At 42.7% G+C, this 27,006-nt stretch overlaps 1 protein-coding gene across 2 annotated transcripts in view; it reads left to right on the plus strand.

Annotated features, from left to right (window-relative positions):
• The first annotated feature begins 6,714 nt into the window (after positions 1-6,714).
• The window catches only part of GRAP2 (GRB2 related adaptor protein 2), a 62,684-nt gene continuing 42,392 nt past the window's right edge, over positions 6,715-27,006 (plus strand). Inside the window, exon 1 of one of the 2 annotated variants that reach the window (XM_030320696.1) lies at positions 6,715-7,016. The gene's annotated coding sequence lies outside the window, so the exon portion shown is untranslated. The remainder of the gene's footprint in view (positions 7,017-27,006) is intronic. The other variant, XM_030320697.1, reaches the window with a different exon arrangement.

Here is a 27,006-nt window from a genome sequence, read left to right on the forward strand (position 1 = left end):
TTCCTGTAGATGGGGTCTTTCCTTGGCATCCATTTCTTCATTCATTCAACAACCACTTCAGAACGACCACTGCGTGCAACGCAGGCCCTAAGTCACATGGAGTCACACGGCTGAACCAGCCCACTGACTGGCGTCGGAGAGCACGCAGTTTACTTGGAGGGGAAGGTTGGGCCGCACAGAAGCTTCTAGAAGGAGGGCGTGACATGATGGCGTCACACAGCGGGGGGGGGGGCCTTCCCTCACGCAAAGCATGGTGGCCTCGGCCCCCTAGCGCCTGCGCCCACACCCGCACAGCGACGGCACCGGCCTGGGACAGGAGTCAGGGAGCAGCCCCTCCGTGCCCGCCTGCACCCACAAACAAGAATCTACTACCTGAGGGGAAGATCCAGCCACCAGCGTCGGGGCCTTTTTCTGCTCAAATTCAAGCCCCTCGTTCCCAGGCTGATCGCCTCCTGCGGCCGGGCGCCAGCGCCCATGCCTTTCCCCACTTCCGCTTCCTCACTTCCGGCCCCTCACTTCCGGCTTGTGGGAGGTCTGGTGCCCGCTGCTCCCAGGGCGTCCAGCAAAAGGGACGGGAGGGGTTAAAATGATCCAACTTGGGGCTATCAAGTGGGATGAAGGCAAATGTCTTCATTTAACAACCCACGGGGCTATGATGCTGCCCTATTCCTCCTTGCAAAGAGAAGTTTTTACAATTTGTGTTACCGATGTATTTTAACTGACTGGATCCGGCACCCGCAGCTGATCTCCACCTCAAAGGAGTGTAATAATGGTAGTTTTCCAGGGATGAAAAGAGCAGTGTGTGTGATGGGCAGTGACAGAGTGCCTCCAGTGAGGGCTTTGCGTACCGCTGACGCGCAGTCGTTGAAATATTCACCCGATCTTCACGGAGCGCCCACTGCGTGCCAGGGATCCCGCTAAGCTGTAAGGACGGGAGGACCCAGAGAGAAAGAATGAGTCCAATGCTGCCTGAGTTTACAGACTAGTGGAGGTGACAGGCACCGTCACAGAGGATTGTGACAAGGTATGTATCTGGTAATAAGAGAGGAGAGAGCATCTAATTCTGCCAAGGCGTATTTAAGGGCAGGTTTCACGGAAAGCTTTACATCAGAATCTTAAAGGATGACGGGGAGTTCACTGGATAGACAAAGTGGAGGAGCCCATTAGAGGCAAAGGACACATCATGTGTAAAGACTTGAAAGCTGAGAGAGCCTATTATCTTGGTCAGACCGCAAGTACTGCAGTTCCTGTGGCTTCTCAAAGGCTATTTGTGGAACAGTAAAGGTAGATGAAATGGCAATGGAAAGTCAGGTCATGAAAGACCTTGTCCATACTGCTAGGTGATCCTACCTGGTAGGCATTGAAAATATAATCAAGCCCATGTTTTCAAAGACCAAGCCAATATTCCACCAGGATGGAGGGAACAGACTTAGACAATAGCAAAATTCTTCACAGATGGAAGTAACTTTGTTTTTAGCTCCTACGACTTCAATCATAATTATTATTTTAACAGATCTCACGATCAGTACTGACACGTAGGTAGGTAATTATAATCTAAAATGGCAGGAGATAGGAAAGAAGCTGGTGTGTTTATAACATTGCTTAGCTGGCTATCATTTAGAGGAGTGAGGATAGTAGCCAGGGGGAAATTAAAAAGGTAGCCTAGAAACAGATTGTTCAGGGCCTTGAATGCCATGCTAAGCTTTATTCTATAAAACAGTGGGGGACAAACAGCAAGTATTTTATATAGTGAGTGATAGTTTATGAAGATTTTTTTTCTAGGCATATCTTATGTAAACTTCAAAGGAACTCTGCAAAGTAGGTATAATTATTCCATTTTACAAATGAGGAAGTTGAGTTTGGGGAACATGCATTCATTCTACATTATTGAGCACCTGCTAAGGGCCAGGCACGATGTTGAGCTACGGGAATACAAAGAAGTAATAGTCTAATTAAAAAGACAAAAATAAATTAGCAATTATAATAAGTTGCTGTGATAAAAATGTTTGGGGAGTAAAAAAGAGGATTTGTCTAAATCTACATAATTAGAGAAGTCTTCCTGGAAGAGGTGAACTTGAGCTGAGTTTGAAGGAACAAATAGGTTACACAAATTGCCCAGAGATATTCAACTAGCAAGCTGTTTGGCTGGAACTTGACCCAAATTTTCAGCGTCCAATCTATGCCCTTTCCTCTACCCCAAGGACCAATTTTTGGTCTTTGATGTTGAGCTCTATTGACATTCTTTTTTTTTTTTTATGTTTATTTATTTTTGAGAGAGAGAGACAGTATGAGTGAGGGAGGAGCAGAGAGAGGGAGACACAGAATCCGAAGCAGTCTCCATCCAGGCTCTGAGCTGTCAGCACAGAGCCCGATGTGGGGCTCGAACTCACGAGCCGCGAGATCATGACCAGAGCTGAAGTCAGACGGCTACTGACCTAGCCACCCAGGAGCCCCTCTTTTTTTTTTTTTAAATATTATTTTCAAGTAATCTCTACACCCAATGTGGGGCTCGAACTCACAATCCTGAGATCAAGAGCCACATGCTCCACCGACTGAGCCAGCCAGGCGTCCCTCCATTGGCATTCTCAGCCACAAGTCTACCTGTTGCAGTTTGAAAAGGTTGGAGCCCAGTTTTTCCTTTTCAAACCCATTCATTTCCTCCTTTTGGAATGGATCTTCAGATGTCTTTGAAAGGGAGTTGATTAGGCCCAGCAAAACTGTAAAGTGTTCTCTACCTAGTGGAATTAACTTCATGAAAGTGACATAATGTGAGAGGCCCTTCTCTGCTTTCTTCCATTTGGGGGCACCATAATTTAGGTGCAGTACTGTAGCTCACCAAATACACGGTTTTACAATTATGACTTGGTGTGGTTTTTCTCCCCCCTGAACTTGGAGTTTTGTAAAAGTGAACAGTTTCCTTCGCTTGGTTTCTAGGATCTCGTTGCTTGTCATCTCCTTGGCTGGTTCCTTCTCATTTCTCTGACCTCTCAACTTTGAAGGGGGTCTGTTCTCTATCAATATTCATTCCCTGGGTGGCTTTATCCAGTTTCATAAATTTAAATACATTCCATCTCTCTCAACAACTCTCAAGTTTTTATCTCCAGCACTAACCTCTCCTGACCTCCAGACTCATATCTATCTTGACATCCCCACTGGTCTTTCTCATAGACATCTCAAACTTAATATGTCCAAAACCAAACTTTGGATCTTCCAAGCTTGTTCCCCCATCTCAGTGATGACACATCCTTGCTTCTCACTTCTCAGGCCATGAACCTTGGTGTCACCATTGACACCCCTCTTTGTCTCCCAGACTTCACATCTTATCATCAGCTCACCATTAAATGCAGGGTGGCCACCAAGTCTGGGTAATATGAGGTTGGTAGGTGATAAATGGTTCATCAATGCCACAGTGTAATTCACAGTAAAGTAATAATATTGATGTTTCCAGACTTTGTGGTCGCCCTGTATATTCAGAATTCACACATTTCCCACCACCTCCACTCTCTACCACCTGTCCTAAGTTGCTGACTTCTCTTGCCAGGACTTTTGCAGTAGCTTCCTAACTGGTCTCCCTGCTTCTCCTCTTGCTCCCTTATGATTTAATCTCAACACAACAATCAGAGTGATGCTTCTAAAGCCTAAAACCCAAGCGAGATCATGTAACTCCCCAGTTCAAAATCTTCCATCGGCTCCTGTTTGACTCAGAATAAAACCATGACCAGCAAGGTCCTATGTGTTCCGGCCCCTGCTCTCTCTCTCACCTCCATCCTGACTCCTCTCCTCCTCCCTCATTGTATCAAGCTCGCTCCCACCATAAGGCGTTGCACTTGCCGGTCCCTATACCTGCAAAAGCTATTTCCCCAGAGAGCCATCAGCCTGGCTCCCTCACTTTGTTCTGGACTTAGCTCAAACGTCCTTTGATCTCCCAATAAATTTGCAACCCCCGCCCCCCCAACGTCAGCTACACTCTCTCTAACCCTTGCCTCATTTTATGATTCTCTATAGTAGTACAACCATCTGATATATGTAATTATTTCTCTGTCGGCCAGAAGGTAAGATCCAGGAGGGCAAGGACTATGTTTGGTTCCCTGCTATATTCCCAGCACTTAGAACAGGCCTAATGCAGAGTGGGTATTCAAACTTTATTTACTGAATGAATGGAAAGAGAATGTCTGAATCTGTACTACTGAATGAGAAATACACCCTTTACCATAAAGGTAAGTTAAACATAATTATGTACAAGAAATTCTGGTATTAACAATGACCCCTCAAAAGGAACTGCTGAAAATTTTTAAATGAGTATGGTTTTAAAAGAAAATTTCTCTATTATGGAGAAGTCCAGATTTCACATATTCTTGAATCCTCCCAATTTTGCTGATATTTTCGGAGTGTCCCAGGATTGTGCCAGCATTCTCGCATTAGAGTCTTTATTCTTAGCTTCTGCCTTTGCACTTGCTCGATTACAGAGCATCCATGAAATAGATCAGTAGAGTGGCCTCACTCTCCTGTCAGTATGCTCTATAACATGTCTGTTGATCATTACTTACTATTGAAATAACTTCTCTTTTTTTGAGATTTTCCTGTTCTGCATTCCGTCCCACACTTGTAAGGGAAAGGGTTCTATTCTGTTCCCCGAGGGGTAGTACCCTGTGGAAAAGCAGCTTCCTCATTACAGTGCAAGCTGAAAACACCCTGATACTTCCTACAGTATCCACTTGTCTATCTACTTGTCTTTTCTCCTTCCTTTCCCACTCTCACTGTTCAACAACTTCGAAACCACTGACTTGGGATAGGACTGTGACCAGAGGATTTCAGTGTCTGAAAACTGGCTATGAAGCTACTGGGTATAATGATGGAATCCAAAAAGGTCCTTAGACCATGAAGACTGAAGAACACTAAGGCCAACGTTGAGATGTTTATTGTTCTAAAGTCCGTGACCTGCTGTTACCTTTAAAATTCTATCTTGGGGCGCCTGGGTGGCGCAGTCGGTTAAGCGTCCGACTTCAGCCAGGTCACGATCTCGCGGTCCGTGAGTTCGAGCCCCGCGTCGGGCTCTGGGCTGATGGCTCAGAGCCTGGAGCCTGTTTCCGGTTCTGTGTCTCCCTCTCTCTCTGCCCCTCCCCTGTTCATGCTCTGTCTCTCTCTGTCCCAAAAATAAATAAACGTTGAAAAAAAAATTTAAAATTCTATCTTAATAACCTGTGGAAATAGTGGGAACTCTGATCAGACACAACTTGCATTATTTAACAAGCTTGCATTAACAAAAAGAAAATCCTGGATTAAGGAGTTGGGAATAGCAAATGACCTCCTTTAACTCATTCGATAAATATTTATTGAGCACCTACTGTGACCAAAATAGGCTGATGATTCCAAACCAGATTCTTCTTTTCTATTTCAATAAAATTGCTGAGCAATTATAACCAAGGAGAACTCCCCCTCCCAAAAAAAGGAAATTTCATACAAGATTTAGGTACAAGGGGGCGAAAAGTTAAAAAAGGATATCATCTCATAATGTAGCGTGAGTCTAAATTTTAGAACTCCAAACTGAGTCTTATTTTTCTTATTATTTTTTTATACTTATTTTTATTTTGGGGAGAGAGACAGAGTATGAGCGGAGAGGGGCAGAGAGAGAGGGAGACAGCGTCTGAAGCAGGCTCCAGGCTCTGAGCTATCAGTGCAGAGCCTGACATGGGGCTTGACAAACTCAAAGAACGTGGGGCTTGAGATCATGACCTGAGCCAAAGTCGGATGCTCAACCAACTGAGCCACCCAGGTGCCCCCAAACTGAGTCTTATATGATTCCCTCCTTCTTAGCCTTCAAGGAATTAATGCTAGGAAGAGCCTGTGAGCCAACATTTCCCTCTTTCTCTTGGGCCTAGTCCCTAAACTCTGACTGGTGTCATGTAGCAAGTAGCAACGTCTCTTATTTTGTGCAAAGATGCAGCGTTGGCAATCCATTTTCTAGCAAGAGCAAAGAGAGGAAGAGGCCTTCACAAGCTGCACTTGGTATGGGAACCTACTGGGGGGGGGGGCTTTGTTTTTTGTTTTGTTTTGTTTTGTTTTGTTTTTTACAAATTTTAAGGTTAGAACAAAGGAAGCTAAAGGTGACAACAACCTTAGGTCAGTGAAAAATCTTTAAATCCTAGAAGTCCTTTAGCCCAACCAACTCAGGAGAAAGGGAAATCTCAAAAATCTAAGTAACCAGTCCCAGCTCGTGCCTGACTGGCAAAACTGGGGTTAGAACTAATCCTGGCTCAAAACTGCTGCTTCTTTTTCTTTCTTTCTTTCTTTCTTTCTTTCTTTCTTTCTTTCTTTCTTTCTTTCTTTCTTTCTTTCTTTCTTTCCCCCCATTAAGGGTAATGTTACGGACTAAGAATAATATGGGCTGAGTGTACTAAGAAAGCATTTTTCGCTGGGATTGTAACTTTGTGAGTGATCCCGGGGTGATATTAAATAAGTTCCCCGAAGAAGTCCTAATTTTTCTCTGGATTCTTCAATGTACTAAGAGAAAATGGGAGCTTTCCTTCAGAGCGGCAGCAGCTTTGTTGATGGATCATCTCTAGGATTAGAGATTTTCTTATGTGAACATAATTGTTCGGGGGGGAAATTGTTAAAATTGAAACCAAGCAAAAAGAAGCAAAAGTGTTTCAGAGAACCTCCTGCATTTTAGTTCAACTCTGGCAGCAAGAAAACAAAACCGCATAATCTAAGGCTCACGCCCAACTCTCTGTAGCCCTTGTATCTGCTAGTTCCTGTGTGGTTTGCCTACAGACTACAGGGCTAACGGGGGGTAGTTTGGAGGAGGGAGTAAGAAATAAGGCAGAGAAGGAAGCACTATTAATGGATCTGTGAGCTTGTACCCTGTTTTAATGCAGTCCTTGGAAGACACAAGGAGGACCTGTACTCTGACATGCAGTAATCTTGACGTGAGACTTCACCTTCCTTCTTGCAAGAGAGGATTCTATTAACTTGGTGTCAAAGCCAAGACATAGACTCAACCTCTTCTCTTCAAAAAGGTATGTCATTATACGACACCGGGCCATATACTCTAGAGATCTTGAACAGTTTTACAATTTGCAGCATATTCTCTGTGAGTCAAATTGAATTAAAATGAATCCCTTGGGCTCTCTAAATATTGTTTTTTCACATTGTGGTCCATCAGCAAAAGTCTGTGAATCTTTGGCCTTCTCAGTGCTTCTGGTGATGGGGTTCAATTTCCAGCAAAGGAACTTGTTCCTTACCTAGCCCAGCACACAAAATTCTCCACTAGTTGGCTTCTGAGCCACCCCAGGGAGAGACTTGAGACCCATTACAGAGGTGAAATCCTCCCTTTCCACAGTCAGCATTCAATCCCTGTTGAAGGTGGGGATGATGGGCTGCGCAGAAATGAGTGAACGTTGGCACGATGGGGCCAGGATTGCTGTCTTACCTACATTTCTATTTCTCTTAATATTTATCTTCCCTTTACAAAGAACACCACTTTGGATTTCTTTACAAAGAGAAAACTTTACAATGAAATAGGTTGTGAGAGAATATCGTCAATCTTTGTCTCTTTATTGATAACTAGCGCCATGTCCTTAGGATGGTGTCCAGTTCAGGCATCGAGTCTGAAGACAAACTCCTTTATGCTCTCTGTCCCAACTGCTCCTGAACATGAGGGTTGAGTATACCCACCAAGGATTCCCCTAACTTAAAAATACCGTGTTTATGTGCCTGGAATGAGGCCTTGTTACTAGTGTATGTGTAACTTCATCTGCACGGTACTGAAAACACACATCCCCAGATAAATTAAGAGGGAAATGTTTAGGGTCTAAAAACCCAATGAAAAGATCGCATGTGCTCATGTTATGTCGTCTGAGGGTGGGAATCCTCAGGCCGAAGCATCTTTTGTTCCACACAACTGCATTTATCATCGACTGATTCGTTCTTTAGTTGGGTCACCTTTTTGTTTGTTATTTTTGGTTTCAGAAAGAACATTTAATATAAGCAGATTCTGCTTATAAGTAGACCCAATATTGCTATAAAACTTCATGTTTATAACATAATATTAAAGCAAACCTCTTTACAAAAGGATCCACTGTTAAACAAAGAACACCATGTAAATCTAGAGCCATCTAAGTGCATTTAGATTTCAAGTTTGAAAAATGATTATTTGGACTCTTTTCAAGAACTTTGTTTTTTGTAGACAGAGGCCTGTGTTATTGAATATAACTACCTTTTTAGACTGGACTTGGAGTGTCTCTCATGTAGTAAACAGGAATCTTATTTTCCCTAAATTGTGATAGGTTCTTTTTTAAAATGACTTTACTGACACAGAGGGGAGGGAGGCTATCAATTTGCTCAATATCAATATGAGTAATACCTCCATTGCTTATATGATATTCTTCTGAATATCTTCTGCATCTTAGGTCCTGATGAAATTCCTTTCATAAGCCTAATTCAGTTGCTCTTCATAGAGCCTACTTCATAGGGATACTATAAGAATAAATGAGTTCGCACAGATGTTAAGTGCCTTGGGAAAAAGGCACTATGAAAATGAAAAATTATATCATTATGGATTATTTCTTTGAAACTTGGTCATTGCCTTTCCACTTTTATATAAAATATATATCCCTGCCTGAAACCATCTCCTTTAGAACCGCTGCCTTCTGGAAGAGGTGAAATTGATCTCGATTCCCACAAATTTCGTGATTCTCAGAGAATAATACCAATTCTTAAACAAGTAACAGTTAGTTGCTGCTGGATTCATCCTAGGGATAGACTTCATCTTCATACCCTCGTAAAACAAATTCAAAATTTGGTCAAGAATCTTTGAGACCTAAGTTATTTGAATCAAAAGATGGGGTTGATTGGCCCCCATTTTGTCCATTTTGAGTGTTTGCTAAAGCATATCTTGATCTGTAAAGGATCAACACAGCCTCATGTGTCTCCATCTTTCTCTCCCTGTTTCTTTCTTTCTTTCTTTCTTTCTTTCTTTCTTTCTTTCTTTCTTTCTTTCGCCTGCCACTTTAAAATTCTCAGGAACAAAATAAATTTAACAAGTAAGCATTACAAACATGTATTGGGCATTTGCTATGTATTAGACCCTGTATTAGGCACTGAGCTCTCTTCAACAATGTTAATATTAGGTTTCAAGAAGCTTGAGCCAATAGACAGTCAGCAAGCAATTTTTTAAAACACTTTTCTTTTTAAATATGCATTCACTGACAAACATTATGGAGAATGAAAAGAAATTATTACTAAGTTCAGGAAGATAAAAGTCTTATATGCTCTCCAAAGACGATGTAAGACATTTTATGAAGAAAGTGAGGGAAATTGTCCAAACATAAAGAAAAGTTGAAGTATTAGTATAACGAATACCTCTAGACTCGCCTGCTAGGCTCACCAACTGCTATCTTTTTACCATATGTGTTCCATCCTTTTGGATTTCTTTCTGAAGTACTTGTAAGTTGCAGACAAAATGACACTTCACCCCTCAATAATTGGGTACACATCTAAGAATAGGGACATTCTCCTATATAACCACAATACTAACATTATACCTAGAAGATGAATTCTAATTCCTTAATATCATCTAATATTTAGACCGTATCTAACCTTCACCATCTGACCTCCAAACACCTTCTGTACCTTTAAAAAACAAAGTAGGATCTAATTTTTATAAAGAAAAGCACATTTTGCAATTGGCCTTTACGTCTTCTTGTTTAATAACTGGATTTTTTTGAAGAGTTAGACCAGTTATCTTGTAGAATGCCCCATGTTCTGGATTTGTTGTTCCCTCATGGTGTCATTTAATTTACTCCTCTGCCCCCTGTATTTCCTGTAAACTCCAAGCTTTGACTAACACATTGATTAGATTTCGAGTAAGCGTTTTTTACAGGCTGCTCCGTATCACATCTCATCAGGAGGCACATAGTGCCAGGTTGTCCGTCTATTTGGGATTGTCAGTTTGATTATGGCTCAAGGTAGCGACCTCACTCCAGGGAGCTCTCGTTGTAAAGGTACTTTCTCCTCCTTTGCAATTAACGAGTTACCTCAGGAGGTGACCGTTGGTGCTGGGGTAGCACCTTAGTTCCCAACAAACTTCACCTGATGGCATTAGATGATAATCCTTGCCAAAATCAACTCTTCCACTGAGGGATCGTATCCATGTTTTGTACACTTTGAAGAAGGATTAGACCCACAAATTCGTCACTTTTAGCAGCAATAGCAGGCATTATTGAATGTATACATTCAGGCAGTAACAACTACAACAACGATAATAAGGAACATTTCCTGGGTGCTTGCTGTGGGTTTGGGGCCAATCCTCCAGGTACTACCTGGGCCAGGTGGGACAAGCTAGTCTTTCCGTGCCTTCGTTTCTTGAGTTACAAAATGAAAGTAATAACGGTACCTATCTCATCGCATTGTTTTGGAAACTAAATATAGTTGACTCTTGAACAACATGGATTTGACTGCACGGGTCCACTTACACTTGGATTTTCTTCCATAACTACAGTACAGGACTGTACATGTATTTTCTTTTCCTTATGATTTTCTTAATAACATTTTCTTCTCTCTAGCTTACTTCATGGTAGGAAGACAGTGTATGACACATAGAACAAGCAAAGTTGATGTAAATCAAGTGTTCATGTTATTGGTTAGGCTGCTGGTCAACAGTAGTCTGTATCAGTAGTTATGTTTGGGGGGAGTCAAAAGTTAAATACAGATTTTCTTTTTTTAAATTTTTTTTTAATTGTTTTAATGTTTAAGAGAGAGTGCACACAAGCGGGGCAGGGGCAGAGAGAGAAAGGGAGAGAGACAATTTCCAAGCAGGCTCCACGCTATCAGTGCAGAGCCCAACGTGGGGCTCGAACACATGAACTGTGAGATCGTGACCTGAGCCGAAATCAAGAGTTGGACGTTCAACCAACTGAGCCACCCAGGCGCCCCTAAAAGTTATACACAGATTTTCGATTGTGTCCCAACCTGCACACTGTTCAAGGAGCAACTGTAAATTATACATGTGAAGTCCCTAAAATGGTGTCTTTCTGAAGACAGGCACATTTAATGAGAAGTGACACAAATGGAACCAAATGGGAATCAGTAACAGGACCTCACGCCACCACCACCCAGGTTTTAAGTTCTTGTAAGTAACTGAAAATCTGGGAGCCAAGATATATTTTAGGTTTTGTTCATCTGAGTGATAACAGTACATTAAGCATAGATGAGGATACTTATTGCGTTTACATAGCTTAAGGCTCTGTATGAGAAACTTTCAACAAAAGATGTCACTAGGAACTGAAAAATATAGAACCATGAAAGAATAGGAAGGAAGCAAACAGAAAGGAATAATACAAGAGGGAAGTTATGAGTCCGCAGAGCCCTGGGGCAGGAGATGGTATTTTGATATAGTCAAGAGGGGAAAAAACTCCCTCTCATTTTCCACATTTCTGCACCGTATGAGATTTTACCACTAAAACACAGGAGGATAGCCATTGTCAAATTTATAAAAGCTCCCACTGGATTTCTTTATGGGACGATGGATGAGTCTTACAAGTAGGTAACTTCCCTGGTTGGGTATCTCATACTCTCAGATATTCCAGAAGGCAGTCTCTGCTTCTGAAACATAGAACTGTGTGCAGAAAAGGCCTTAAAACCAGTGTCCGTCCCTGCACCTTCATCAGCATTACAAAAGGGTTCCAGTCCTGTCTTCTCCACTCCCTCAATTGCCCTACAGAAAGCTCTCAAGTGTAATTTTCTAAAGAGAACTAAGAATAAATGAGAAAAAAAAAATCCAACATTAATAATGTTTTTATGCACTTCGAACACAGCCATTGCTAAATTGGTTCTGCCTTTTTATGTTTTTTAATGAAAAGCAGCCTAATTGATCAATTGGTCATGAATAATACTTTTCCATTTGTTTTTCTCCACGCCGCTCAGCCTTCCAGAACCACGGGCGTAATGCGGCAGCCTACAAATGGTTTATGATTTGTGTCTTTTGTCTAGTGCTTTATGGGAAAATACTGGAAGCAAACTGCTGAGAACTCAGTAGGAACTCAGTAAATAATAAGTGGATAGTTCGCTTGTTAAATATGGCTTTAAAGAAATCTCTTTCAGATAACCAGGAAATATTACGAGGGAGGTACACAAGTAGGAAAAAAAAATAACAAAATCCCTGGTTGATTGGTCATTTGCAATTTCTATTCACTGGGGAGACTGGGCAGCTGAGTGGGTTAAATGTCCATCTCTTGATCTCAGCCCAGGTCATGATCTCACAGTTCCCAAGTTCGAGCCCCACATTGGGCTCTGTGCTGACGGTGCTCTGCCTGCCTGGGATTCTGTCTCACCTTCTCTCTGCCCCTCCCCCACTTGTATACACTCTCTCTTTCTCTCTCTTTCTCTCTCTCTCAAAATAAGTTAATTAATTTTAAAAAATTTCTATTTGTCATTTTATAGGCCATAGGTTTCCCGTCTTTTATGGAGCAAAATGTGAGGTCAGATTAGCTTTCCTCCCCTGAATAGATTTATGTTCTAAAAATACGGATTATGGAATCTCCAAGGCCAGCAGGAAAATCTCAGCCATACATTAAATACATGAATACAGTCAAATTTGAATACGTCAAGCTTTGAAGTTGATCATAAATACGTTGATATCCATAGCACATAGATTCTTACTGGCAGTGGTAAGGTAGGGGTCGGAAGAGAGTGTCAGCCACACATTGAGAAACTGATGGAAGCCATAGAAACTCCTCAGGGAGATTAAAAAAGGGGGGGGGGGTGTCTAGCACGCATCCATATGCAACTTTATACAGAATTTCTAGTGTTTCATGAATTCCCCTGGAGTCTACACATATATCCTCGACAAGAAAATTTTCCTTTATCTGAAGTTATTTTATCCTGAGCCCTATAAAGTCTTTCAAAAGAGTGTGCACACATTATTTCATTTGATCTTTGAGGTAGACACACCACATGTTTTACCTCCAGTGTTGCAGTGTGGGAAAAGCAACGCTCTAGAATTTAAGTGACTCTCTCAAGGTCATTTTGCTAACATCTGCCAAGACTTAAGACCAAGGCTGTGAAGTGGATACGCAGGGCTCCTTGTACGACACCGGTCCGGGCACAGCATTCTGGGGACACAGGAACCCTTGATGGGCTTCTGGAGATCTGAATGCTGGCTCTCCTAGAAACTACCTGCGTGACTCTAAACAAGGCCTCGTAATCTCTCTGGGCCTCGGTTTCCTTCGCGGTCAAGTGAGAGGTTAGACCATGTGCTCCAAAGCCTTTTTGGTTCTGGTGCGAACCACTTGACCCCCCTGGGTCTGAGAACAGAGGGAAATGACCTTTTCTGCCATAGATGGCAAGACCTTTCACCCTTCCCTGGAGGTCACACAAGCTGGTGTCCAGGTCACGATGGGTCCCTTTGCAATATCAAATCCCGTTAGAAGCTATAAACATAATAGTGTTTTTGTGGGCTGCTTGCTCATTGTTCGGCTGGTTGCTTCATTTCCCTGCAGGGCTGACTGCCTCGCAGCGGATTTGCTCTCTGTGCTCTGCCTCAGACAGACATCCCGCGATTATTTATTATCCCTCTTGGTTAGTTCCGAGTATAATATGGAAATAAATAAGGATGATGGACTTATTTGGGGCTGATAAACCTTATCCTTCTATAAAGGTTATTCCTCTTGAAAGACCTAAACCTTCCATCTGATTTTTCATTATTAAGAGTTATTTCCTTTAACGTCCCTGAAATGTGCTTGGAAATCGGAGACCCGTGAGAGGCCTGCAGCGCTGAACACAGAAGCCCTGCAAGTAGAAAGGACGTGACCGAGCCTTTTACTTGGGGAGATATCTGGAGAATCTTTGGGTCCGTGTAATTAGGACAAATTCGCGTTAGCATTTGTTTCAGATTTATAAAAAATGTCCGTCGCATATGCTGCCAAGGACACAAAGTCCCAGCTTAATTCTGAGTCTCTCTAGGAAGCTAAAACAAGCAGAAAATTCTCATGCTCCCTGTGTCAGTTGCCAGACAGACCCTGAGAACCGAAGGTCTGCTCTGCGTAGCAGGAACCGCCCTGCTCTAGGCCTTTGGACTAGTCTGAGCCTAGTACCATCGACAGGGCTAGGCCGGCCACCTCAACCATCAGGAAGGTTGCCACAAATCTTCATTTGTGATGACTAGCCAGAGACACGAAATCGGGAGCCCTGTTGCTCAGTCCTTTTGCTTTGTGAATTTTCTCAACGACCTTCAGGCTGGCGAACGGAGTTCTAGCACCTTCGTACCGAGAAGTATATAATTTGCTCAGTAGCGTGTTAGGTCATCGACTGTGGGAAGAAACACTGTCCAGCGATGAGAGCAGTCTGCTCTTTGCTCCTATGTTCTGTGCTCTTTCCTCAGCTTTGTGGATGACCCACCGTGCCCTATCTCCTCCTCTGTCCTTGAGTGAAACCACACCATTCTTTAACCTGCTACACAGGACACTTAGGAAGTGACATGCATTGTTACCCCGAAAGCACTTCTCTACCTCTGACATAATATGAATATGCAATATCTCATTTATAAAATGCATAAGATGGTGCTTTCTTGTGTAGTCAAACTCCTTTTATGGCATTTCTATCTCTTAGACCAGTATTGATAAGTAGACTACTAATTCACTTCATCAACTAGGTCTTGTATGATGGTGACACTGGTACCTGGTAAATACCCAAATAAACAAAGAAGGAGAAAGTGTAAAGTCAAAAAAATGCCCTAGCTGGAGAGCAATTCCTAAGACCTGCAGCCAGGCAGATGGTGCTCTTAGATAGAACATTTTGGTTTTTTTCCAGCACGGATACACAGTTTTTATTTTTAAATGCAAGATGTAAAGGGCCGCCTGGGTGGCTCACCGGGTTAAGCGTCTGACTCTTGATTTAGGCTCAGGTCATGATCAAGCTCATGTAGGGCTCCGTGCTGGGCATTCTCTCGCTTAACATTCTCTCTCTCCCTCTCCCTCTGCCCCTCCCCTGCCTGCGCAAGTGCACACGCAATCTCTCTCTCTCTCTCTCTCTCAAAAAATAAATGAATACATAAATAAAGTCCATTAAAATGCAAGATGTAGGGAAAAGTAAGATTTACTGCTCAGCCAACTTTGTCAGCTCAAATTATTTCATGAAGTGAAGGGTCAATTAGGTGCTATTATCATCAAGAGAACAAGCTGTAATGCTCTGTCATATAGATGCTATAAAAAATTACCTGTCTGGTTACTTTAATTCATCTTTGGGCTACCATCAGCAGACATCCCCTCAATCCCTAATTCACGACACCCAGAGCCACCAAGAACGTTTAGGGTAATAAAAACAAAAGAAAATGGTTCCTTTCCCCTAAGGAACATACAAGCTGTTAGGGAAACTGGGCAAATGAGAACCACGGGGCCCAACTCATGCCGAGGAGATAACAGAGCAAGTGGGGCAAGGAGGACTTTGTAGAAAGAGCTTTCTGGAGGAAGTGCACCTGCAGGAGAGGGAGGTGGCTTGATGAAGAGGCATAAGTGTATGCACACACTTGCATCCTTCACAGAAATCAGAGGAGGAACTGGGTCTTCTTCGCTGATGACCCATTTATTTTATCCATTTACTTATATTAAATGACAAGCGTTGAGAAGGCTCTCATGTTTTTTTTTTTTTTTTTTTCCTGGAGGAGCCAGAAATTTTACTTGTGCCACTAGAAACCGTGCCTCGTGCTCTTTCCCCAGATAGCCCACTCTTCTCTCACTTCCAGTTATGTCCCTAAATCGTCTTTTTCAAACGTTGATATCCTTGGTTCTTGTGACTCCTCTCCCATGATGGGATTTTGCATCCATCATCATTCTAAGTGCCCACCTCTGACGGACTCCAGTTGAAGGTCCCGCCTAGATCGTGGTGCCCAGAATGGGACAGAGCACTCCAGGAGCCATCTGGCAAATGCAGAACACCACAGAGTCATTGCCTCCCCTGCTCTAGACCTTATATTTCTATTAACATGGCCCAAGATTGTATTAGCCTTTTTGGCATTTGTGTCACACTGCTGACTCATACCGAAATTGTGGTCAACTAAAACCCATGAGTTCCCATGCGTTACTATTAAGCCAGATCTTCCTTATTCTCTACTTACGCTATTAATTAAACACATACACACACACACACACGCCTAGGCACAGAGGTTTAAATGCAAAGACATTTATCCCTACCGTACTAAGTCATATTGATAACAACCTATCAAAATATTTCAGGGGCGCCTGGGTGGCTCACTGGTTAAGTGACCGACTCTTGATTTTGGCTCAGGTCATGATTGCACGATTTGTGGGATCAAGCCTCGCGTCAGCACTATCAGAGCAGAGCCTGCCTGGGATTCTCAGTCTCCCTCTCTCTGCCCCTCCCCCGCTCCTGCTCTAGCTCTCTCTCTCTCTCTCAAAATAAATAAATAAACATTTAAAAATTATTTTAGATGGGGCGCCTGGGTGGTGCAGTCGGTTAAGCGTCCGACTTCAGCCAGGTCACGATCTCGCGGTCCGTGAGTTCGAGCCCCGCGTCGGGCTCTGGGCTGATGGCTCAGAGCCTGGAGCCTGTTTCCGATTCTGTGTCTCCCTCTCTCTCTGCCCCTCCCCCGTTCATGCTCTGTCTCTCTCTGTCCCAAAAATAAATAAACATTGAAAAAAAAAATTTAAAAAAAAATAAAAAAAATTATTTTAGAGCTAGCAAACTAGTACTGTCTCCCAGCAGGTATTTGTTGCCGGCATAGCTAGTCTCATGTTGGATCCCCCAGAACAGGTCTCAAAAAAGATCAGGACTCCATTATCTTCTTCCTATCAGTGAATTGTCTGCAACCCTGGACAAATCTGCATCCTTAGACAGATAAGTGAGCCTCAGTCTGTCTGACTTGGGAAGAAATGTGAACGGCCATTTCCTTCCCAAGGATGTACAACAGTGAGTCCGCTGTCTACAAAACTCTAAGTACAAGTTCCTTAGAGGCATATCATGCGAGAGGAGGAAAATGTTATTTCAGGCTCTCAGCAGCTTTTGGAAGATTTGGTTATGCTTACCACTGTCCGTTATAGTAAGTAACATTCATTGCAACTGTTTTAAACCTGTAGCTGAGTGGTCTGATTTGGGGCCATGGTAATATCTTGTGATGTCAGTACAGTTTCAGTGCAGTTATTTGTGATTTGAGTAAACATGATAAGGTGTATCTGTTTGGTCGCAAAGCTTGGTTTAAAGCGATTCTTCTCTCTCCATCCCCTCCCCAGCTGCATCCTTACCCCAACCTCTTCCGTTAGTAAAATAAGGACTTCAAAGACCTTAAAGTTTAGGTTTCTGTCAGACCTTTGGAAACCCCTAAAAGTCTTACCAAACTAGCTTAGCAGATCATAGGTTTTCTTTCCCGACCAAAGCAGAGAACTCACAATAACTTGTATAACATGTCTAATTTCCAGCTAATCGAAATGTTGCATTTCAAAACTCACACTTGTGAGCAGTTTTTTTTTTTTTTTTTCTTACAGAAAGGTGCAGGGAACATCCGCATTTTCCTAATCTGTCACTCTAATGCAAATTTTAATGTTGCTCTCATGACCTTGTAATCATTAAGATTCAAAGAGCTCCTCCCCTCCCCCTCCCCAGTGATTTTGATCTATGGCATTGCTATCAACTATTCAAACACCAGTGTTGATTCTACCTAGGAGCCTGTTAGAAATGAGGGTCTCAGACCCTGCCTCAGAATCGCAATCTGAACTTTAAGAAAATTCCCCTGGTAATTCTTATGCACAATAAAATATGAGAAGAACTGACCTACGGTACAGCGTTTTCACCCCACTTTACCCAGCATCCGTCTTGTATCATAATACAGTTGTAAAATTGCATTTCGTGTTGATTAAGAGTTTAGAGTAGTTAATTAAAATTTTACCAGATTTAAAGAGTTTATATACATCCAACTATTTCTCAAAGTATATATCACTGGCTTTAAAATACTCTTGACTTTCTGAGTTGTTGTTGAACAGGGGTTGTCAACAGAGAGCTATTTGATATCCCCTCCCTGCCGGGGACACCTGGCAATTCCTGGAGACATTTTTCGTTGTCATAATTTGGGGTGGGGGATGCTACCAGCGTCTGGTGGGTGGAGGCCAGCAATGCTGCTAAGGATCCTACATTGCACAGGACGGCCCCCTTAGCAAAGATTTAACCAGCCCCAAATGTCAATAGTAATAATGTTGAGAAAACCTGTTATGGAGGTATATAGTTTGTAGGTAAAGAGTCAGACGTGCAACCATACATTACACAACTCCATGGGAAAATGGAGCTTTGTGGTATGTCACAACACGGCCAGAGAACAGATAGGCTGGCAGTGGCCTGAATGATGATGGTAGGGACATGGGAGGAAGGGAATAGGGGATCCAGCCACAGATGAAAAGAGACATCTAGAACACATGGTCACCAGTGCTCTGTGCACAAAGACAGTCAGCTTTAGGGAACAGGGATGGGGTTCAGAGACGGGACACCAGAGATGAGCTGGGGGGAGGTTGGAGAGACACAAAGCTTCAGTCCTAGAGTGGATACTAGATATGATCCCCAAATGATGTTAGGCCTGGAAAACAAGAAAGGATTTCAGGTGTTAGCCTCAGAGGACACAGTGGATTTCAGGTAAATCCAGTAAAACAGGGACTTAGGAGAAAGACAAAATCCCATTCGCTAGAATTGGGACACCTCTGAGCCCGGCTGCTGCAGGGGGTGACCTGAGGCAGAGTTAGCCAAGCGTTCAGCCACAGTGAGCTTCTTAAATCCCTCCCAACCGAGAAAAGGCTTAGTGCTGAGTTTACAGTATGGTAGACTTGCAGGAAGGGGTCAAGTGCTTCCAGCTATGGAGAACAGTAGGCAAGGATCAAGCCAGGTCCTGACACCAGCTGGTGAAAAATCATGGGAGAAGAACTGGAATAGAGTTTACAAGGTCCTTGGGGTCATTTCCCTGCTGCACCGCACCGAAATCATTTCAGAAAGATTATCTACTCTTCAACTGTAAAATTTCCAGAGAAAGATGTCTTAAAGATTGTGTTGATACCTTATAATCCATCTCAGTCAAGCTTCTTCGCCATTCCTAAGCCCAAATCCCCTTCGTGAGATGTAAATCGGCCTTCTTTCATCCAACCAGGGTGGCTATGTGCTAACATTCAGTATGCTGAACAACCCAAGAATGGCCGTACCCAGCCTTCTCTTTTCTAGGGTAAAGGATCTCCATTGCATTAGCACGGCACCCTAGGATCCTCTCTCCAACCTCTTAATCCCTTTGATATTGTCTGGAATCCTCTCCAAGTCCTGCCTGCTTGTGAAAGTCACCACCAAAATGTATTTAGTAAATGTATACTGCGTGCTGACTGCCCCTTTGACAATAGAAGGCAAAGAAGAGAGAATCTAAAAAGATACATGTTGGGTTTTGTTGGTTTTCATTAGCCTCTTTTGTCTCTCGAAGGAGTTGTCATTCTTTGCTGAGTTCATAGTCCAGTTGGAGTGAGAGTCCTTAGGCTAAGTTCCACTGCAGAAAGTATTCTGCAAATACTTTCACTGTGACCCTCACCTGAGGACAATAGAGTACGCTATCATATAAAATAGCTCCGATGTGAATTTAGCTGTGAATAAAACTGGGATAAATGCATTTGTTCAGTTCCAGAGAAGGCATTATACTGCCATGTGGATTTTGTTTCAAATGAGCTGCAAAACAAAATTCTTTTCCACAGAAAGGGATTTGTTCAAGTGAATTCGCTCACTTTGCTGCGACTGGATTAATTTCATTTCACATCATGTCTCTAAGTAGAAAAGTAAACTGATTTGCATCAGGCTAAATGGATATGTTGATGTACCCAAAGTCAGTAAGACTCATTCCAACTAGATTACAGCAATCACGGTGTCCTGGTTGTTTTAGCTTCTACAAAGTAGTTGCCAAAGTGCGCTGCTTCGGTATGTGAGAGGCAGTTTATAAAGTCACCATAGATGGAGATGTTGCAGAACGAGAGACAACACAGAGGCATCAAAAGAGATGAGCATTTCTCCCTTCCTCCAGGTTGACCCACCCTTTCACTCCTCGATGTTACAAAAGAATATTCATTGCATTCTGTACCCGTGTTCTAAAAGCCACCATTTTATATTTTTGAGTTGTGCTGTTAGCACTGCTCAAGATACACACCCAACACCCCCTCGTGGTGGCACGGGTATTGACTATGGGCTTGCTGAGTGTTCGGTACTGTGCTAAGTACCACCACCCACCCCCTAATGGACCGCTACCCTACATGCACTCCATCCTGTCTACCTTCTGCATCACTCATTTCCAAAGCCACAATCCCATCATCCTCCTGTGACTCTCCATCGCTATCTATCTCAGGACCCTTTCTTTCATTTCTCCCAAATTGCTGACTGTATCCTGGTGTGCACTTCTAACACAATAAGGCTGCTAGTGGAAATTTTTCTGATTTCTATAGCTAGTAGTTTCTATAAGTAGTAGTTACTTTCAAAGGAAATAGCTTGTGGAGATGAGCCTGCGGTGTCACAGGGCTGTTATGTGGATCAAATGCAATAATGTGGATAAAAAAGCCATTTATAAATTGTAACATGCTCTCCAAAGGTAAATTATGACCGTATTACATGATTTTAGGGTTTAAAAAGCAGCTGGATGATATATAAAAATTCAGTAAGACTCAGTAGCACAGTTGGAAAAGGAAATGAGAGAATTTAGGGCATTGACCTCCCCATCAATAAGCTAGAGGCCCCTCAACGTCTTTTACAGCCAGAGCACGCCCATTTTGTTGAGAACATACACCCGGTTCCAAGGACCATGTCTGCTCACCATTCTGGAACAAGGCCTTCCCTCTTGCTTGAAGCTACCCCATCCCCCACATAGCCACCTTCCTAAATCCAAGCCAGCCTTGAAGGGCTAGCCCCAAACCTGCCCCTTCTTGCTAGTCCTTCCCCAGACAGAATCAGTCTTCCTCCCCAGCACTCATGTCAGCCTTACTTATGAGGGGTTCGAGCCCCTCAAATAGACTATGACGTGCCGAAGGGCAGGGTCCATGCTAGCATCTGCCAGGCCCTCCCCTACCAGTAACAACTCAAAGTAGAGTTGCCAGAGGCTAAAAGGGGATTCCAGGGACCAAAAATGGCCTCCAAAAAAGGTTTTATCCCCAGAGACTGGTCTCAGACATGGAAATATTTTCACTCACATAACCCATCTAAAATGGAACAGGGCCTATTAAAAAGAGTCGCAAAGACTCTATGTGTGGTGGGGTCATAGAGGCTTTTTATTACTCCTCTTTGTCCTTTCCTGTACATTGCAAACTCCTACTTTGAAGTGAGTTAAGTAACTTTTATTGTCACCTGATTTTTAGCCCTGAAGTTTTCCTGTAATTTAAATTATAAAAATCATTCTTCACTTCCAGCTTAGTTGTATTTTCTCTACTGAACATGGTCCCCCTGAAATTGTTAGTTCTTAGACTATGCTTCACACAATGCCAGATTGCATCGCACCCTTATTGAAAGGATCTCCTTGTGCAGAGTGTGTGTGTGTGGGGGGGGGGGGTTCTTGGAGGATGAAAAGCACCAGTTTTTAGCACATTAAAAAAAATCCTTGAGCTGTTTTGTTATTTTAATACTTTATCTTTGGCAGAGCAGAAAGTCTTTTTTAGGAATTATCTCTAAAACAATTAGCCATATGACTATTGCCAAGTACGTAATAGGTGCTCAATAAATATTTTAAAAATAGATTAAAATACCATGCACTTCGAAATGAAAGATAACTTCAGTCCATCTAAAACAGAAAGCAACGGGTATAGTTTCCGATCGCTCCTCTTTTGTGTTGATTAGAAATCACAGAGGGGCACGTGGGTGGCTCAGTCGGTTAAGCATCCGACTTTGGTTCAGGTCGTGATCTCGTGGTTCCTGAGTTCGAGCCCCACATGGGGCTCTCTGCTGTCAGCACAGAGCCTGCTTCAGATCCTCTGTCCCCCTCTCTTTCTGCACACCCCACCCCCACCGCTTATACTGTCTCTCTCTCTCTGAAAGTAAATAAATAAATAAATAAACATTAAAAAAATTAAAAAAAAAAGAAATCATAGAAAATGGGGAAAAGATCCAACACCATTATGGACTCTGCACTGATGAGAGCAGATGGTAATTTTGTGGATAGCGGTTTGATGCGCAATTATTTGAGGGATTTATTGTCATCACGGTTTAAAGCTGTGTCGTTACTGTATTACAAGATTGGCCCAGAGCCCTCATCTGATACCAAACTCTCCAGCCTCACCTCTGCTTTTTCATCAGCAGTCCACGCCCCGCTTCTGTCAAACTCTGTGCCGCGGTCCTGGCACGGACCCCAAACCTAAAACTCCAGCCAACTCCTTAACAACACACGACCTCCCCTTCACCTGCCAGATGCCTCTTGTTCTCAGACACTGCACCCTGAAATCGGGGGCTTTCAATGAGTTAAAAAGGGAAATATAGAATTACCTCGCTCTACCAGTATTTTAAGTGTTCTTGTAGACTTAATGAGAGCTCTTGTATAAAACCACTTGAACTCTTTCTTAAGATATGCTCATTTTTTTCTCTCTTTGATTGAGCTGTTGACCTTCTGGATATAGGACCAGCTATTACCTCGAGTATGTTTGGAACTATTCTTGCCCTAACCATTCTAAAATGTAATTAGCATTACAATATTATTGTAGGAACTCATCCCCTTGGGCTGGGATCTCATTAGACAGCACAGACCGAGCAGACTCGTGCGTGCCTCACACTCAGGGGGAAAAATCTCTAAGAAAAATCCATGGCATTGGGGGGAAAGTTAAAACTGGTGATTTCGTGAGCCCTCTCTTGCACATTTCTTTGATTTGTCTAAGGATATACACAGAGAGAGGACTGTGGTTCTTCTGTTTGAAAAACGAAAGCAACTCTGTTTTCTCAGAGCTCTGCTTATGCAATGTGGCTGTTCTCACAGCTCTGGGTCAGTCAAAACCCTAAATAATGCATTTTAGAACTCTGGCTTCTCCCTCTAAGAAATGCATCTCATTTTAAGGCATGATCCCATTCACGCTTGCAGCCACAGATGTTATAGGGAATGAATATTTTCCAGGGGGTAGGTAACAGATAGGGGAAAATTGAGGCCCAAGCAGGTGTAATACTTCATGGGTTATTCACACTCTTCCTTGAACATTCTCCACCTCTCCCCCGTAGAAGATTTTTATTTTCTGCGTTGAAAATCATTTCATGCTGCCTGCTCAGTTATTTCAGTACGTTTCCTAACTTTTGGACCAATCCCAACTGTTATGAAATCTTATATGAATAATAATGAAGCTCTTCATTCCTGGGGATCCTGAAGGTTATCATTTTCGGTTCATCGCAGGGCGCTTTGGATGCCTCGACCGAGTCCTAAATGATTGGAACCTTCAGGACAAAGCTTGCCTGATTCTGCCATTCACCTCCTTTATGAGTCTATAATGCATTTTAATGTGCAGAGATATGTCACATAAACAGTCATTTCTCATTATTATAATAACACTTTTCCTTAATTGCAAAAATATATCTGACCTGAATTTATTCTTGTCATGGCTTGTGTGCACAAGCGGAGTCTCGTTTGCCTCTACATTATATTAATAATGTATAAATTAGCTTCCCAGTGCTGCCCAAATAAGAAACAGAAAGGATTTATCTAAATCATGAAACATGAAATGAAGCTAACACTTTGTTAATTATATTTTAAGGGCAGTCTTGGCATTAGGTAGTGTAACAAAATTTAGGCCTAATTTTTGAGAGAAGATAACAGAAACCCCACTCAATTAACAAAACATTTGTTTAGCACCGACTGTGCACAAATTCTGAGAGGCAAAAGAGGCTAAGACAAATAAAATTGGCCAATTCAGTTCTATAGCCATAGCTAAAAGGCAATAAAGGGCAAGGTAACATAAGTGTTTTGATTTAGTGTCAGTTAGCTTAAATATATTAAATTGAACCATATGATGGGGCGCCTGGGTGGCTCAGTCAGTTGAGCCTCCAACTTCGGCTCAGGTCATGATCTCGTGGTTAGTGGGTTCGAGCCCCGCATAGGGGTTGCACTGAGAGCTCAGAGCCTGGAACCTGCTTCGGATTCTGTGACTCCCTCTCTCTCTGCCTCCCCTGCTCGAGCTCACGCTTGTTCTCTCACTCTCTCTCTCTCTCTCTCAAAATCAAATAAACATTTAAAAAAACTTAAATTGAACCATATGAAATTGACAATGTCTGACCATTTTTCACCAAAAGAAGTGGCAATTTCATACGATTCAACCTCATATTAATGCACTCTTCAAACGTACCAGGTCCTAAAACATTAGACTGTTTATTTTCTTTCTGTTTTTTAAATTAAATTACTCATTTTAAGCTGTCATTATTAGAAAATCAATACAAGGTAAATACAAGTCAGAGATTTTACTCCTGTTTTTTTATTTTTATTTTTGTAGACTCAAAATTAACATAAGTTTGTAGTTTTAAAGTGCCTGATTATATTAGATATTTCTCTTCATTTGCTTTAGAGTCATGGACCCTGCTACCTGTCCTTCCATTCAATTTTTCATGCCATTCCCACTGTGATCTTCACGCAAAACCATCATCTCCGTTCCCTTCTTTTCTGCAGAAGTGGATGTTTGACTGCAGAAAACTCCAGTTTTTTGAAATATTTCTCTATAGCGGATTAAATCTAATATCCAGTTTGACCCAAAATTATAGGTTCCCAAGAAATCAAAACAAGTTGCCATTCACGTATGCCACTAAATCCATTCTTCTAATTCCTTCAACATTTAACAAATAGTTACTGAGCACCTATTTTGCACAAGCATTGAAACTGGTCCTCTGCCAAATATGAAGTTGTATCAACAAAGATGTGTGCATTAATATAAATACAGATTTAATGCTAACTCAATACCAGGCACTGCTCCAAGCACTTGACATGTATTAATCTATTGAGCCCTGCCCAAGGGGGTGGGTACCATTGTCATATCCATTTTATAGATGGGGAAACAGACCAGAAAAGTTAAGTGAGCTTCTAGAACCCAAACCCTTAACCAAGGCACCAATAATTTATCTAGTCATGGTGGGGGATCCATGTTAAAAAGTAAGTGTTTCTCCCAAACTAGGGCCCCTAAAATCTGACCAACTCCCAGAGCCTGCAGATGCCCTAAAATAGTAAGTACCAACCCAGGCGACTCGTATACAACATCAGAAAACATTTGTACCTAACCTAATGGGTCTCCTCCCAGCTCAGGACACTGAAGCATGCCCCCTGGAGGCCCTCAGCACACTCCGGGACACACATGCTGACCTACACATTCCTGCAGAGTCACATCTTAACCCAAATCTTATCACAACCCTACCAAAGGCCAGGCACTATCAAGAAAATGTTCACCCTTCTTCCCGTTAGGCCCCATGTGTGAACACTGATAACAGATCTAAATTCGAAGAAAATCAACAGAAGTCATCTCAGTCAACCTGAAAAGTGTAGTGACTCATTCACACCCTTTCACAGGGCTCCTACTGGGCGGCCCTGGTTCCCCGGAGCAAGCCTCCAGGCATCCTGCAGCCGGGGCACAGCACGAGGACCCGAGGAGCCTTGACTTCCTTGTGCTCAGCATCTGAGTTGCTCAGTAAGCTGCCCCTGTTCTGTGCTGCCCATGACCCCCCTGCTTATGTCCCCAGGGCAGGGTAAACAAGGTTGCCTTGGAAAAAAGAACAGAGGAGATGCTGACTTTTCAGCCCCAAGAGTAAATTCCATCACTATGGAGCTAAAATCATAACATCTAAATTTGACTCGACTGATGTCTGCTCTTATAAATACACACACACATGTGGATGCTTAAACCATGTGTGCGGACTGCCAACAACAAAACAAAACACAACATCTCATTAGAAAGACGAGCTGGTAGACCAACTCACTAGAACAAAGAAAAGAAAAGCAGGTACTCCAATTTCACCAAACACACACACACACACACACACACACACACACACACACACACACACATTGGTGTAGTGAAGCCCATGAGAAAACTAGTTGCCCTGGCAATGAAGGACAGTTTATGTGCTCAAGGATTTTCTTGTTCAAATTTAAAGGAGCCACAGGAACTTACTGAGCTTCCGTGGGCTAAGTTTTAGGTCTCTGTCCTGAGACGAGGGTCTGTCTGGCTTCTATTTCAGCCTCTAGTAAAGCCGTAAGCAGAGTAGGTAAGAGCAACAGCTCGGGGGGCCAGGCGGCCCTGGCTGGAGCGTCAGCACCACCATTTCCCAGCTGTGCCGCCCAGGTGAGTTACTTAACCATCAGTAATGGCGCCTCCATCTCCTCACCTGTAAAATGGGAGAAATACATCCAAAAAACGGACCTGCCTGGGTTGGTTGTGAGGATCTGGTGAAATAACACATGGTAAAACATTTGGAACGATGCCTGGTTCTGAGCAAGCCTTCCACAACGTGTGAGTTATTTGCAACAATAACTTGAAATGACTTCCCGCATCCCACCTGAAACTGACTTCTTTGTTTTTACCGTAAGTCTCCCAGCACTGTAATCTCATTTTGTCTCCTTTTGTGTGCATGCAGAGGGAGGATGTTTAGCTGTCCTTGGAATACAATCTCTCCTTTCATTAAGAACCATTATTAAGTCTCTTTAAGTTTCTCTCCTGCAGTAAATGATCCAGATGACTTAATCGTTCTGCTTTACATGCTTTAATCATTTATTTGAACTTCTCAACCATCCAGATTTAGTACACACAGAAATATCATCTAGGAAACGTTGGTTTCAAAATTCCTTATCATCCGCAGCCCATGAGCTCAAATGTTTAAAATCCATTGTTTGTAAGAGCAAACTAAAGGTCTTTACCATATTAGTACGTTGGTTTTCCTCTGTCACATTGCCACAGTCACCTCATTCTCATCTGCATAGCTCAGCACAAGCCAAAACAGAAGAGACAGAAGGTCATTCGTTCATTCATCAAATGTTTATCGAGGGCCCACTATGTGCCAGGCACT

Source organism: Lynx canadensis, chromosome B4, assembly GCF_007474595.2.
Source record: "Lynx canadensis isolate LIC74 chromosome B4, mLynCan4.pri.v2, whole genome shotgun sequence".
Taxonomy (NCBI): Eukaryota; Metazoa; Chordata; class Mammalia; order Carnivora; family Felidae; genus Lynx; species Lynx canadensis.